A 15,502-nucleotide genomic window follows, 5' to 3' on the forward strand; every position below is an offset into this window, starting at 1 on the left:
GACCAGACCAGCAGTGAGTGCCCTCGTGCTCACCTGCACCTACCAGCTCCTCTGATGCTGGCAGAATGGACAGTCCTGCAAACCCTCTGGGAAAAATGGCATCAAATTATGGACACATGAGAAAAGCTTCAGTTTTTCCCTGTTAAAGCTTTACCTGTTCCTTTTTTTACATTGATTTTTCCATTTTCCCTAGGTAAAGTGATCAATCCTGGCTGCCTGACAGCATGTAGAGCAAATAAAACCCCGTTTGATCTACTCTGCTGTGGATCTGCTTGTTAGAGTACCTTTGGAGAATGTTTCTTTCTCTGGGAATATAAACATACTTGAGAATATGTTTTTCTGCAGAACTTTCTGCTGAAAGGTCAAAATACTGCCATTTCTTCATTTCCTGGAGTCTCTATCACATACCCCAGGAGTGCAGATTACCATTGGCACATCCTGGTGTTAGCAATTAGAGGCCTGGGATGGGTTTGATTGCTCTAAAACAGATTTCCCTATCAGCTATTGAATTCAGGATTCAAAGTTTTAATCTTCTCCTGGAAATTGCCTTTTTTGGATTCTGCTTTCCTAAAGCAAAGGAGAATATTCCTAAGCTGTAATTCCCTTTCCTACAGCAGGGGATTGTTCCCTTTTTGAGGAATTTGGTCTGAAGTTCAAAGATAAGTTGTCATGGGGATGGTACCTGCAGGAGCTTGCTCCAAGCTGGACCCTGCCAGCTCCAAAGAGTCCCCACAGGATTTACTGAAGGATGATAAATGCTAGATCTCTCCAGACAGGATGCAGAAGTTCTGCAAGGAAACTGGAAATTGATTTCCCCTTTACAAAAAAGGTTAATTACAGAGCCTTGGGAACATGTTTGTTATTTACTACAAGCAATAAAGACACCACATTTGACTTGGGTAGCAGTTTAGCCCAGAGATTAAGCTTCCTACTGTTCCAGTTTTGCAGCTGAATAAAGTTAGATGTGGAGAGGGGACAGGGCCATCCCACCTGCCCCCAGTGAGCTGCTGGAGGAAAGTGGTGTTCCCAACACCCATCCTGCCCACCATTCCTGATAAATGCACACAAGGGGATGCAGCCAGGCCAAGGGATGAAGCCAGCTGAGGGCACAGCCCACTGTGACCTGGAAATCAGTGGCAATGAGCACAGCTTGTCCCTGGATGAGCCACTTGGGCACAAAGGATCATTCCTGGTGCCAAACACAGCCTTGGCTTTTGCCAGAGGTTGTAGGGCTGGCTTGGTAGCACTGCAGCATGCCCAAAGGCAGACAGAGCCCTCTGGCATGCACCCTGCAGACTTCAGGGACCAGATTTGGGCCAGCTGAGCGGGCTGGCAGGAGGCACTTGAACCATTCATCCGACTGGTCTGAACAAACACCGCCCTTCTCTTGCTCCCTGCTTCGTGCCCACATCGCTTCTCAGCGTGGCTGAGTTTCATGGGGAGAAGATGTGATTGGTTTGGCTTTGTTTTTTCTCACCACAATCTTTAGGAGCTGTTGAACACAACACTTCCCTTTGTGGCTGTGCTGACAGCCATGGACAGGAGCCCTGAGGGCAGATGGGCAGCAGGGACCTCCACAGCCTGAGCGTGGGTTGTTCATGCTCTGGGGAGGGATGGGTGAGAAGCTCTGCCTGCACTCCTGCGGCTGTGGGCAGCTGGTGTTCCTGTCCTTGGAAAGGACAAATGCCTCCTAACAGGAGTGTTAAGAAGTGGGCAGTGAAATAAATGGGCAGATTCATAACAGGCAGCACTCTGCAGAGCCCAGCCCAGCTCTGAGCCAACACAGCCCTGCTGCCCTGGGGAGCCTCTGCGCAGCTTTGGGCCTCCTTGCCCTGCCACTGCAAGGATGAAACCCCACACCAGCAAAATCAACCCATTCCTTTGATGAGGGCAATAACCAGAAGAGAAAAAAGGGAGAAAAACAAGCCTGACCTTTGTGACATTCTGACAAGAACACAAAATGGCAAAGGTCCTATTTTTAAAGGCCATCATCCTGCTGCTGTCGGACCATGGCAGAAAGCTGCCTCCACAACATGCCCTCAGAAATAAAAGCTGGGCTACCACCTAAAATTGCTGCAACATGCCTCTGTTTTAAGGTCTCTCTCAGGGTAACTGAAGTCTGTGGGGGAAAAATCACTATCCAGTATTTATTTTATATCTGTGTGCTTAAATTTAGCCATGGCTGATTCTGCAGAGGAACTCTGGATCTGTCCAGGAGAGAAACAGAAGGCAGAACCAAGATGCCAATAAACAGCCACGGTGTAAATAGGATTTACACACTCACAGAAATGTGAAAAGAGTAAAAACAACTTTTCTATGAGTTGCTTCGTGGTCTTACATTGCAAATGAACAGTTATAAGGAAACTAGTGGTTTTTTAGGCTCTCCAGGTTAAGGATATATTTTTAAGACTTCAGATTAATGAGAGCTAGTGCACTCACTTAAAGCAGGAAAAATTCCCCTTTAATTACTCAAAAGAAAAACCCAATAATTAATAGCTACCAGAAATAATAAATCATGGTAATCTCATTTTCATTACCCTTATTAGCTCAAGAGATTGGTTGAATCAAATCCAATTTCATTCTTGCAGAAATAAATACACTATTATTTTTAGCTCATTTCCCAAGACTGTGCAGTCACTGTGCTTGGGCTGTCTGCCTGTTTGTCCACTTTGATAAGTCTGGAGCCTGCTGGCCAAGTTCAACTTGAATTAATGACAACACAGTAGTCTCAGGGTTGTTATTGTCTGACCTGTTTTGTGACCAGTCTCTGGCCAGGAAGGACTCAAACAAATGGCCCTGCTTTGGCAGGTAGAAGCAACTTGGTGTGAAACCTCCTCACCTGATTGCACAGGAAAGGGTGGGCACAGGGAGAGAGAGGGAATACAGAACCACACATGAGGATACAGACAGGTCATAGAGGCACTGCAGGGAAAGCCCACACAGTCACCAAATAGCCAGTAAATATTCCCGTGATTTCAAACAGAATCACTTATTACCATACCATATTTATTTATCCTCAAAAAATCAGATTATTTTAATACTAAAAATATTCCATTACCTATACGGCAAAAAATATGTTAGAAAATTTCCTGACACTGACTTCCAATTCCCACAAACTGGGGGGGATAATCCTTAGCAAGCTGATGAGCAGGTTGTGTTCTATGAAGGAAATTCCTAACCTGTTGCTTACAACCTATTTCACATTATTACTAAAATATTTACTGAATGGATATGATGCAATATCTCCTTCTCTTTGCAAAATTCTCCTAAGGCCAAAAATAGGTTATGACTTAAAAATAACATGCACCACATTGGAAATCAATTAAATACTCTGACCAAGACCTAATAACTGAGTCATGAGCTGTCACACTTCTATTTTTAGGAATGGATTATGTTCTTTCCCGGGCATTGGCAATGACTGCTTTCTTCATGTATCAATTCTGTAACGTGACCAACCATTTACTGAGATGTTTGATACACAACCTTGTGACAGTGCTTATGGCAAATACTGTAAAGTTAACAACCAGCATTACCCAGAGGTTGGGCTGGACACCAAGGTGTGCCTTAGGAAAACACCAAACTTCTCCCAGGTGCCTCTTCAGCTGGAGTGAACCAGAAAAAAGGGGATGACAAAGTGGATCACAGCCACAGGAGCCAGCTGCTCCTGCAGTCCCATCCATGCTCTCCCTGCTCAGAGCACTAGTGGTTGAGAGTGCTGGACTTGTACCAGGAGAGAAAAGTCTTTGATCAGCAGGAAGGAATGAGCAAAACCCACAGAACATCTCAAACCTGAACATTTAGGGCAAAGCCAGCACCCACCTTGAATGTTGCATACTCTCCAAAGAAGCAAATGGGGAGCAGCAGCAGTGGAGCAGCTCAAACCAACTCACCAGCAGAGTTGCTTGGCTCTTACCATTTAGCAGTCAGAACAGAGCTGGCAGTGAAAGAGTATAAAAGGCCCTAACCACCAGGAAAACTTTAACAATCCCAGCATCAAGGGAATTCCCAGTCTGCCTGGCGGGAATGGTCTGGGGAGGGACCATGTGGGGACAGTGGCTGGCTTGGCTGGATTTCCTCTGCCTTGGCTTGCCACCAGGGAACAGAAAGCCACTGTGAACATGGAGTGAGAAACTGGAAGAAGAAAGAAGAAAATCAGTATTTACAAACTCACAGGGAAATTTTTCATGAAGACCTGTTACATTCCTGCTGTGCCATGCAGTGGCCTTTTATGTCTGTTTTATTTTTCCTTCATTAATTCTGATGTTGACCATTATCACAGCCTCCTTTCTGTGGTAATTACAGCAGACAAGAGAAACGAGCCTGAAACATCAATGGATGCAAGTAACACTTGACTTTATGGTGTTCCAAATCAATTCTCTGTAGTGTGGGCTTATCTTGAGCAAAACAAAAGAAATCTGTGAGAAACCAAGTGCAGCAGAGAGTGAAATGCAGGTTGGTAAGCACTGCAGATGAGGTTCCTGGTAGTATTTTGAGGAGGATGTATCTGCACACATTAAGGTGCAGATACCTGAACTCTTGCTGAATGCACTGGCCTGTGTAAGCTCATTGTGCTTCTCAGCCCAGACCCAGCATGATCAATCCCACAGTAACTTAAATATGTGCTAAAGGGATTACCTGGCCAATGTGACATTTCATGTGATGCCAGCTCACCTTCACACACGTGGCAAAATGTGGGCAATAAATTCCAGGATGCTGGCACAACATCCTGAATGCCACCACAGCACTGAGCAGCTCCAGCTCTGTCAGTGTCACACGCTGTGACAAATTCAGACTCACCTCTTTTTGCCTTAAGGAGCAGTTGGCAGCTAAGTAGCAGCCTGCTGAGATGCTCTGAAGCATCCTAGCCAGGACTGCGATGGGGCTGTGACTGAGAAGTCCTCCTTACTCCAGGTTTTGGGATTTCTCATAGACCTTTACCTGTTCTGTTATCAGAGACGTGCACACATGAAGAAGCTCAGCAGTGTGGCACCATGCTGAGGGAAGTGTTCCTGGCTCTTGGTTCTCCTCTTCAGCACCTGAATCTACAACGTGCAGTTCAAGGCTCAAATCTAATGATTTCACTAGTGACTCACCAGCAAACAGGCATTTTCTGCACTCTTTAGCCCAGCAGGATATAGACTTTTCAAAAAGTAAAAACTTGTCTTTCCTTGACACATGGGAGCTATACAATCACTTAAAAGTACGTAGATAAACTCTAAAATAATGCCTTTCCTGCAGTTGCTGTGCTGGTTACTCTAGACTGATGTTCAATGCCCTTACCAGCTGATTGCAAGATCTTGTCTAAAGGGAGAAGATGCATAAACATTTGCCAGAAAAAATGCTTTTTGATTTCCCTTAAAACTCTCATTTATCAATATTTTAGTCCATGTTCAGCCTTATTCCACATAATCTTCATTAGCTTTTGCCACTAACATTTCATTAACTTTTACTATCATTATTGGTCACCAAAGCCTAAAGCAAAAGATGAACCTGGGAATGGAAAACACTTGTACATTTTTATCCCTTATGCAGCATGCATAAAAGAAGTGTGGTTTCTGTTTCTCTGCCCCCCTGGGGGATTCACTGCTCCAAAGAACTCCACAACCTGGTAAAAATATCTTATTTCTTATCTTTCTTATTTGCCTGTAACTCTGAGAATAAAAGCAACACACTTTAGGAGGACAGCCAAACTTCAGACTGACCTGGTGAAAGGGGCAAACTCCTCTGCAGCACTTCTGCTCCCCGTGGGAGAGATTTTGACTGCATCCTCACCAGCAAAGCCTTGGAACAATTCCAGTGTAGCAGAGCTGTTATAAATTCATGAGAGCACAGCAGAGCTCAGCGTGGGGCCTGTCTCAGAGGGCAGTTTCACACAGCATCCATGTATTGCTTCCTGAGGGGCCACCTCCTAAAGTCTGTGAAAAAGAGCACACTGCCACTGTCCCTGCAGAGGTAGAGTGATCCCTTCTGCTTGCTGCCATTCCCCAGAAATGCAGGAATTCCAGGGACCAGAGACAACAGCTCCACCTGGCAGAGGTAACAGGGAGGGTACAAATTACACTCAGCAGCACTGGAAGTGCTTCAGCATCTACTTGCAGCAAGTCCTAATAGGATACTTGTAAATGGTTTGGAGTTATTTTAGTAGGAATGATCTAATAGTCAAATTGGTTTTGCACAGATCATTGTTATAATGGGTAGCATGAAAAGGAGGGAGAATTATGCTTCCTCCTGAGCCTCCTGTATTAAAGTTAATTTCATCAGGATAATCATTCCCTGGGAGTACCCAGCCCTGTGAAGACCTTTCTTTTCATGCATTAGTGAATTATGTTTTAATTCCTCATTATCAGTGATGGAAATACTGTGCAGGAAAACCATCACACACAGATAATTTGGGACCATGCACCCATCTTTGCCAGCTGCCTCCTCTGAGGAGCTGCTGTGTTCCACACTGTCCTCACACACCTCAGCACACCTCAATTAACAATTCTGTGTATCAGTACCTGGATTGAATTTATTCTTGATCTTTGACTCCTTAATACAGAAAAATGCAATAATAAAGTGCCAGCCAGAAGGCTGTCTTTCCATAGATCATTCAGAATGTTTTTCTATTCCAAATCTGCAGCCTTTAAAAACACACCTACTCTGCTGCTTAGTGAGTCCTGTGGCTGTTTCTTATCTCATCTGCTTCTCTTTGTCTTATTCTGTTAGAGATCCTCCCTGTTGGATAAAGTCATCAGGTCTTTGAATAAGGAGAAACAATTTCTTTCACTTGATTAACTGCATGACTTAATGCTATCAGTTCCATTAGGGGACAGGAGCATGAGACAGGCTATCAGGGAATCAAAGTCACTCACAGCAACACAAATCTCTGCAGCAGCAGCATGAGGTTTGAATAATCAATTGCACATTCCCATGGCGTTTGCATCCAATAATATAAATATTTCTTGCAGCTTTCAAAGGTATTGTGCTGCACAGGAGATTGACAGTAAAAACAAAATTCCTACAGCATCACTTCTTAGGTTATTTGCAGAGCTTGACATGGGTAAGGTGCAAATTTGGGGCAATTCAGATATGAGAATATGACATTGTGATAGAGATATCTGTAAGTAACTCCAATTACTAGAATGAGATAAATTAACTTTGGCTCTATCTGGGTGCCATTGGGTGGTCAGGAGAGCACCTATGGCAGACTGAACTGCCAGCTGCCTGAAGGCTGAGAGAGTCCTGCCCAGGTTTTCACTAACTAATACCTCAGTAAGTGCTCCTTGGTGAGTGTGAGGTCTGAGGCAGTGCTAATCTGCTCAGTGGTTGTTGAGCATTTGAAAGAGAGCTGCCCACTGCACCAGGTGAGTGTTTTCAAACCCCAGGGAGCCACAGTTCGGCCAGTGGAGGCACCACAACTCCTGTTGGACGTGGCACACAAACCCTGAGCTTTCCTGGAGCCCAAGGACAGCCAGTGCAGCCCCAGTGCAGCCCCAGTGCAGCTCCAGTGCAGTCCCAGTGCAGCCCCAGTCCCTCCTGCCTTAGCCATGAGTTCCTGTGCCTCCAGCCCCTGAGCTGCAGGGCTGCAGGGAAGGTTGGAAATTTTGCTGGGGAGGAGACAAAGTGCAGCATGCTGGCCAAGTCAGATAAGGCTTTTACTTTTAAACCAAGCAATTTGGTTCAATTGCTGATACACACAAGCTATTTTTGTCTGACGGAATTCATCAGTCAATTCTGGAACATCAGTATCCACATCAAAACTGTCACATGTGGTAGATGTCTCAGGAAAAGCAACTAGGATTGATAAAGTCTAATAAGGCCAACAAGAACTTCAGAGAAACTCTGGAAATTTGGAGCCCAGGCCAAGAACCCAACTTGGTAAGTCTGAAATTAAAACCTTTGCACCACCTCAGTCCCAGAAACTTCCCAGAATAAACATCACTACAGCTACCAAGAACATAGAGTGAACTGCAAAATAATTACACTCATCATGTGCCAAGGGAAACCTGACTGATTGCTGCAATGCTGATTAGTTGCCCCCCCTTGCTCTGGAGAGCATTAGCATGAAAGCAGAAATATCTGAAATATCAAGGTTATCTCTTTGGCAGGGGGGCTGAGGTTATTGTCCCAGGAAAGGCTTTGTTTCATCTCATTATCACAACCTCTTCCCCTCCTGCTGCCCATACCTCTGGGAGGGTGAGGCATGACCACCCCAAGCAAGAAACCAGCCCAATCTTGGGCACTTCCAGGCAACCACGATTCTTCCTGCCTGCTGAGGACACTGCTCCCACACAGCTAGATGCTACAATAACTTACTCCACTCTGCAGCAGCTGCTTGCCAGAGATTAGGACTTCCAGCACTTTTTAAGTAAACGAATTTACATCTTCAATTCCCAGTCAATTCTCAGCCCTGCTGCAGTTCAGCCATCTGACAGGACCACACCAAACCTCATGTTTGGGAAATTCATATATATATATATATATATGATATTAATATATCCTACTTGAGAACTTTATATATATATATATGTATATATATATGTATGTATGTATTTATATATATAAGTTCCCAAGTAGGACATACTAATTATCTGAAGCCCAGCCTTCAGGCCTTTTTAAAGCTGCTCAGCTCCAGCCATCACATGGTGCAGGAGGAAGCAATAGGTCTCATACCCAAGAAGATTAACTCTCCAGAGCTTTTCTAATTAGAGACACCAGCTCCTTGCCAAGGAGATGTGCTTGCTGCAGCTTATTTTAGCTCTGCAGTTCTGACAAACCAGACACTTTTCTTCTTATGATCTTGTGTAATTGGAAGAAAAACTTTTTCTGAATAATGAATGCTCAGAGACACCACTGTTCATGAAGCAGGATGCTCTCATGATAAAAACAGGTCTACAAAACAATAGCTTTACTGTAACAGTGAATTTGCCCCTGTAAATCCCAGGAGCAGTGAAGAGCTGAGGTTGACAGGAATCCCCATTCCAGTCCCTGCTCATTGGAGCCAACCTCAGCCTCAGGTCAGGTTGCTCTGGGCTGTGTCCAGTGAAGCTCTGAGTGTCTCCAAGGACTGAGGTCTGCCTGCCTCTCTGGGTCCCCATGGCAATGCCTGACCACACTCACAGCCAGAACAATTTTCCTACCTAACAATTCCACTTGCTGCAAACAGCTCATCATTGCCCTTTGCTGCACAGCTCAGAAGAGAGTCCATCTCTAGTCTCTGCAATTTCTCACCAGATTACGTTTTATTTATTATTTGAATTGATCTTTGGTGCTCTCCACATTCTAATCTTTAAAAAAAAACAGGTCTTATTTAGGCCTGAGAATTACTGGGTAGAAAGGGGAAGAGATGCCTTTCTGCACAAGTGACTCTGGAGCGTGAGGTCCCTTCTGCAGGGAAACAAGGTGAACTAGGACCACAGCCTGAGCAAAAACCCCTGCTAGGCAAAGGAATGTGCATTTTCCAACTTCCTTTCCTTTCTTCGTTACTCTGAGGGGTGTTTGATAGAGCTCCTCAGGAGCAGAAGCACAGCTCCTGTCACCACAGAGCACCAGAAATTCAGTGTCTCATCCAGGCAGAGATGAGGATTAATGCTTTCCTAACTCCTTTTGAGCTTCTTCCTTGTACTAGGACAGAATTCACAGAAGTTTCTAGTCCTTTGTTCTTCCCCATAACAAAGTGGGGAAGAAAAACCAGGTCAAAAAAGTGGTTTTCTTCCTCTTCCATCAGCTGTGAGCAGCTCCAAGCTCCCTGATGTGCAGCAGGAGCAAATGGCACCTTCAACGGAGGGCTGAGGAGCCAGCAGATAGAGGTTAGGGGTGCACTGGCTTCTCAAAGGAGCAGTCCAAGGGCAGGACAAAGCCAACACTGTGGTGTTGGGGAGAATCCCAGCACAGAAATGAGATTTCCATTTGCTCTGATGGTTTCACTCCATGTGCTAACCTGTGTGCCTCAACGCTCTGAGCTGAAATCAAGAACAGGACCTGCAGTGCCCACTCTTCCCCACAGCTGACATGTGTCACATCACAGAAACCAGGAAAAGATGAGAGCAAACCAAAGGTCAATGCAATCCAGAGGCTTTAATAGAGTTTTCTGTGCTTTTTCCCTTGGACAACACTGAGGGCTCAGCCCTTTGTCTTAACACAGCACTACAGGATTTGGCAGGTATGTAATACAAAAAATACCACAGGGACATTTTACTGTGTTTCCTTTTCTGCTTCTCTCCTCCCCTCCACTGTCTTGGGAAAAAGTAAGTAGAGGAGTTTGAGCCATTGCCAACTGCTCTATTAAAACAATAGAATTTTGGGAAGCCCCAAAGCATTATTTGTAGCCACAATAAGCATAGTTTACAACTAAGCCTTTCATATCAGCAGATCACAGCAGGGCACTGAAGAACTGATTGTGTACCTAAGCACGTTTGCATCCCAGCTAAATATGAAGCATTAATTTAAAGTGTTAAATGCCCACAGCCCACACACAGCACCCTTCAAACTGCAGAGGGAGAAACAGCTGAGGTGAGCTGAATAACAACCCAGATGTTACCTTGGTCTCTGCTTCCTGCAAAGTGAGCCCACAGGGAATGCTGTCCCATCCCATGGAATAAATGTCAAAGCTCAGGTGAGATGAGCCCAAATCCCCCTCCCAACAGCCACTACTGCCATCCACAGCTCCCCAAGAGTCTAACATTGAGGCTCTTCATCATTGTCTATTATTTAAAAATTCAGCTGTTGATTCTAGCAGTCTGTCACATCATGGCATATTGCTCTTCTCTCTTTAGAACAGATAGCATGGGGTGTGTAAAATAACAGACACCCCCTCTTCTCCTCTTCAAGCTTTAACTCCACAGAAGAAGTCTTTGCTCCCCAAACCTTTGCACTTTGCTGGTCCTACATGCAAGGTACAAGCTAACACACTGACCCTGAACGAGTTCCTTGTAGCACAAATCCAGCAGCAGCACCAAACCACACAGCAGCTCTTGTAATTGCTTTCTACTAATTTACATTATACATTAATCTAACATTATACATTAATCAATAGGTGAGAAGATTTCACTGCTCACTGGTTTTGAGGAACTGATTAAAGGAGTGATAAAGAAGATTAATTTATTACAGGATCTGCTAGGAGGCTAAATGCTTGCAGGAGGAAAGGAATTATTGACTTAGATTTACCAGAGGAATAATTCCCATTCATGTATGGGTACATATATATAGAATAAGATGTATGAAGATGTAGGAATATATGCACCAAACAGCTTTGGCATGTGCTGTGGAGTGGGTTTGCTGGGCACAGACTGGAGATGAAGGATGGAGAGAAGCAGCATGGAGCTTCCTTCTCTGCACTGCTGGAAAAACACTGCTGTGATTCTCTGAATGCAGAGACTTAGAAGCCTTTCAGTGTTAAAAGGTGATAAAATCCCCACCAGGGAGCCTCTGTGAGCTGGGCTGCCATCAATCCCACAGGCTCAGCAGGGAGCACGGAGGGGCCGGGACAGTGTCCCTGGGTGGGTGGGTGGCAGCAGACGGGCCAGCCCAGCAGCACACAGGGCACAGCCCCAGCATGACCCAGCAGCAGAGCCCCATCCAGCAGCTGCACAGCTGGTTTCACCACCTCCTGCAGCCGAGGTGGCTGTTCAGTGTGCTGGGACACAGATGTGCCCCAACAGCACCTGCATCACTTCTGCTCACAATGCAACCCCAAGGAGTCCCTTCTGCATCTACCAAGCCATGGTGGGCTTGCCCCTTAATTCATCTACCTAAAATAACCCCAGTTTTCCATTGGGATTTCACTGCAGCCTCACAAAATCCTGACACACACGTGGTACCAGTGCCACTCATCACTGGGAGTTTGACCACACCAGCACAAGGAGGGACATCCCCACCAGAGCAAAGAACATTCACACACAAAGGCTGGGGGGCCACGATGGACAGTGACCTGCCCGTGGCTGTGTGCCCTCTGTGCCAGGCTGTGTGTCCATGGCTGTGTGCCCTGTGTGCCCTGTGTGCCAGCCTGTGTGCCTGGCTGTGTGTCCCTGTGTGCCCGGCTGTGTGCCCGGCTGTGTGCCCAGCTGAGTGCCCTGTGTGCCAGCCTGTGTGCCAGGCTGTGTGCCCTGTGTGCCCGGCTGAGTGCCCTGTGTGCCAGGCTGTGTGCCCGGCTGTGTGCCCGGCTGTGTGCCAGGCTGTGTGCCCGGCTGTGTGCCCTGTGTGCCAGGCTGTGTGCCAGGCTGTGTGCCCTCTGTGCCAGGCTGTGTGCCAGGCTGTGTGCCCTGTGTGCCAGGCTGTGTGCCAGGCTGTGTGTCCCTGTGTGCCAGGCTGTGTGCCCGGCTGTGTGCCAGGCTGTGTGCCAGGCTGTGCAGTGCCTGCAGATTGTGCACCGTGCTTGTGGCACAGCCAGGATGGAGCGAGAGCCACGGAGTGTGAAAGGATTGGCATCCACCCAAGGGGCTGTGCTTAATGGGCTGGTTTAGATACACACACTGGGACAGGGAGCAATCGATACTGCACAGAACAGCAGAGCACATGCACTGTCTGCAGCCAATTATGCTGCTCTCTGTGCTGTACCATATTCATTTTAATGTTACCCTGAAAGGAGGGGGCACGGCAGGTCAGCCAAGGAAAGTGGCAGTGCTGCTGTACAACCCAGCCCTCATTTCTTTGAAAACTCATGTCAATCCAGTGCAAATCCTGTCAACAGAGCATGGTTCGAGGAAATCCATTAAGACTTCACCCTGTTCACCGTCGCTGCTGTTTTGTCTTGCCAGTGCCACACGTGCCCTTTGGGCTCTGCTCCACACCCAGCACAGCATCTCCCTTCCCACCAGCAACAGCTCCCCACAGAAAAGCAGAACAGAGTCCCAGGGACTCAGGTCAGTCTCCTCTTCCTGACCAAGTATAAGGTTGTTTAGAGCAACATAAATGCCCAAATTGAGCCTGGATACCCGGGGGCCTTAGCCTGTGCCTCAGTATCTGACTATTGATTCACCCAGCACAGGGCAGCGCCATAAGGAAAGTTGTATTGTGGGACCAAGGATGCTGCTCCGAGTCAAAGAGCCTGTCCTCAACACAGCACTGCAGTCTGTTGGGTCACAGCATCCCTCATCTCTTTGCACATCAAGCAAAATCTGTGAAATGCCACAACAATCCCTCTCTCCCAACCTTCATCCGAGTCTTCTTCAAGGCGAACCTCCCCTTATAGTAACTTCAGTGCTTGGGACTGAGTCTCATACTACCTAGCCTAGTTTTAAAGCCTCAAAATGACAAAAGAAAAAAAAAGACCAACACCTAAAAAACCAATTCTTTTAATTACTCATTCTGGGTGCAAAAAGACCCTCAAATGTTTGAAGCCCCTGATTCAAAGGCATGGCTGTTACAGGCAGCTGACCAGCACCACACACACTGCTGCCATGCCCTCTGCAGCACCCGGAGGTGCTTCTCTATTCCAAATTACAGGAAATTAACATTTTCAAAAGCTTTTGAGTGTTCCCAGGCAGGAAGCATTACAGGAGGCAGCAGAATCAGTATTATTTATATAGATCCCATTATTGCAAACTAGAACTCCACACTGTCACTGCAATAAAGCATTACCCAGGAGGCCACTGAAAAACCTGAATAAAATCCTGTAATACAGGATGAAATAAGAACAAAAAGGAGGCAGCCTTTCAGATTCCTTGATGTTATCCCTTTAAACGGAGCTGCCTTGACATATGCTGTGCATCACAGGGGACTGGCACGTCAGCAGAGCGCTCCACGACAGCCACAGGGCTCAAAAATCCACCTTTCCCTTCCCACCTGTATTTTCAGGTTTAATTCTTCCTGTTTTGTTTTTCTACTGATGTGAATGTCTCTTCTATTGGGGGATTTGGCAGTAAGAAATCCCAGGGGATAGCCCTGGCAGGTGCTGCCTGATTTGAAGGCAATACTGAACAATCTTCATGCAGAAGATTCCTAACAGGGACAGATTGAGGCAAATTCCTCCTGAAAAACTAGGCTACTGCTCTGCAGAACCCCACAAGCTATGATGTGCCCTCTCTTTTCAAGCAAGAAGCTAGAGAAATGACAGCAGCAGCACGTGCTGCAGAAACAAAGCCAGGTATTGCCTGGCTCTGGACCCTGCCCAAAGGATGCAGTTCCTACCTGAGCAGCAGCCAGGGTTTGCACTCTGGCTCCAAGGTACCAGTGCTGCTGACTTGGGCATGGCTGCAGGCTTGGCTGAGGGTGGGTTTATATGCATGGACCAGGTGGCTCTTTATCTTTAGGCACAGGCTTCTGAAATGTGATGCTCCAGGAGGCAAAGACCCCTTCCCTCAGCTCCAAGTGAGCCTTGCAGCACCTCTGCAACAGGCAAGGCACACTCAAGGGACAGGGAAAACCAATATTACTGGTGCTCTCACTGAGGGAGCTGCAGAGAGGAGCTTGTTAGTATTGATACAGAAACCCAAAACCAGGACACTCTGCCCCTCCTATTTGTGGAAGCAATAATTCTCTGGAGGTGCTTAAAGAATACAGAACAAACCATGCATGAAGTAACCTCATTTCAGATCTGGATCCATTCCAGGACAGTTGTGGACAATTATCAATCCTAATCATCTGGTGATTTGCAGTAAAACTTGCAGTCAGCATCTCCATCGTGCCCTTGTGAGAGCCCAAGGAGCAGTGGGCTGGCACAGTGCAAGGCTGAGCTGGAGCTCTGCAGCACCAACACAGCCCCAGCCCGTGACTGCCCTGGCAGTGCCAGCCCAGCCCTGAGCAGGGTCTGCCAGCACTGCCCTCCTGCCCATCAGACAGGCTGGGGACACAGCCAGCTGGGACAGGCACAGGCTGCCCAATCCAGCCAAATTAAACCCATCCAGAAGCACCCACCGAGCTGGGGCCAGCTAAAGCTGCTAGTTGCCACCAACAAGGTTCCTGTATTTTAACTCCGTGTGTTTCACAGCACTGCTGGGACCTGCACCTCTGCCAGAACCCCTTCTCTTATGAGAAACTCTCATTAAGCAAACTCCTAAACAAGCAGACTTCCCAGCAAGCATGTGGAGACAAGGTGCCAAGGAGACCCCTGAGCAGTTCAAGCCAAATATTAATACATACAAAAAATATAACAAGATCCGTCTGAGGACTATGGATAAAGATCAGCATAAGCCAATACCTATAAATAAATGGGGTATTGGGGAAAGATCAGCTAAAGATCAGCTAATCTGCATGTCATCAACCATGGAAAATAAAATGTCAAGTAAACCAGGTGTTTGGGTTGCATCAGTATTTGACAGACCTAAGCTTAAAACAGACTTCCAGGTGCAGCAGCTTTTCAGTCTAAAAGTATTTTATAAAATAAAAAAAGGCACTCAAATGATTTTAAAATTAGTTAACCAATAGGTACTACATGATAAACAGACACATAGCCAAAGGGTTTCTGTGCTTGATCCAAGCCTATTGAGTCCATTACTCAGTGATGTGGGGAGCTCTCTAAGCCATGGCTGATGCAGTGTGTGCACGGCAGCACTGGGTGCCAGGAACAGCATTAATGATGGGA

The 15,502-nt window shown here is 46.5% G+C and overlaps 1 long non-coding RNA gene across 1 annotated transcript; it reads right to left on the minus strand.

Annotated features, from left to right (window-relative positions):
• Positions 1-1,733: 1,733 nt before the first annotated feature.
• On the minus strand, positions 1,734-7,837 carry LOC121350737. The gene is made up of 2 exons (XR_005954707.1): positions 5,703-7,837; positions 1,734-5,042 (listed from the first exon to the last, which is right to left on the minus strand). It is a non-coding gene; the product is annotated as an uncharacterized LOC121350737 (long non-coding RNA).
• Positions 7,838-15,502: the final 7,665 nt, after the last annotated feature.

This window comes from Pyrgilauda ruficollis, unplaced genomic scaffold (genome assembly GCF_017590135.1).
Source record: "Pyrgilauda ruficollis isolate IOZ18807 unplaced genomic scaffold, ASM1759013v1 scaffold16, whole genome shotgun sequence".
NCBI classification, from domain to species: Eukaryota; Metazoa; Chordata; class Aves; order Passeriformes; family Passeridae; genus Pyrgilauda; species Pyrgilauda ruficollis.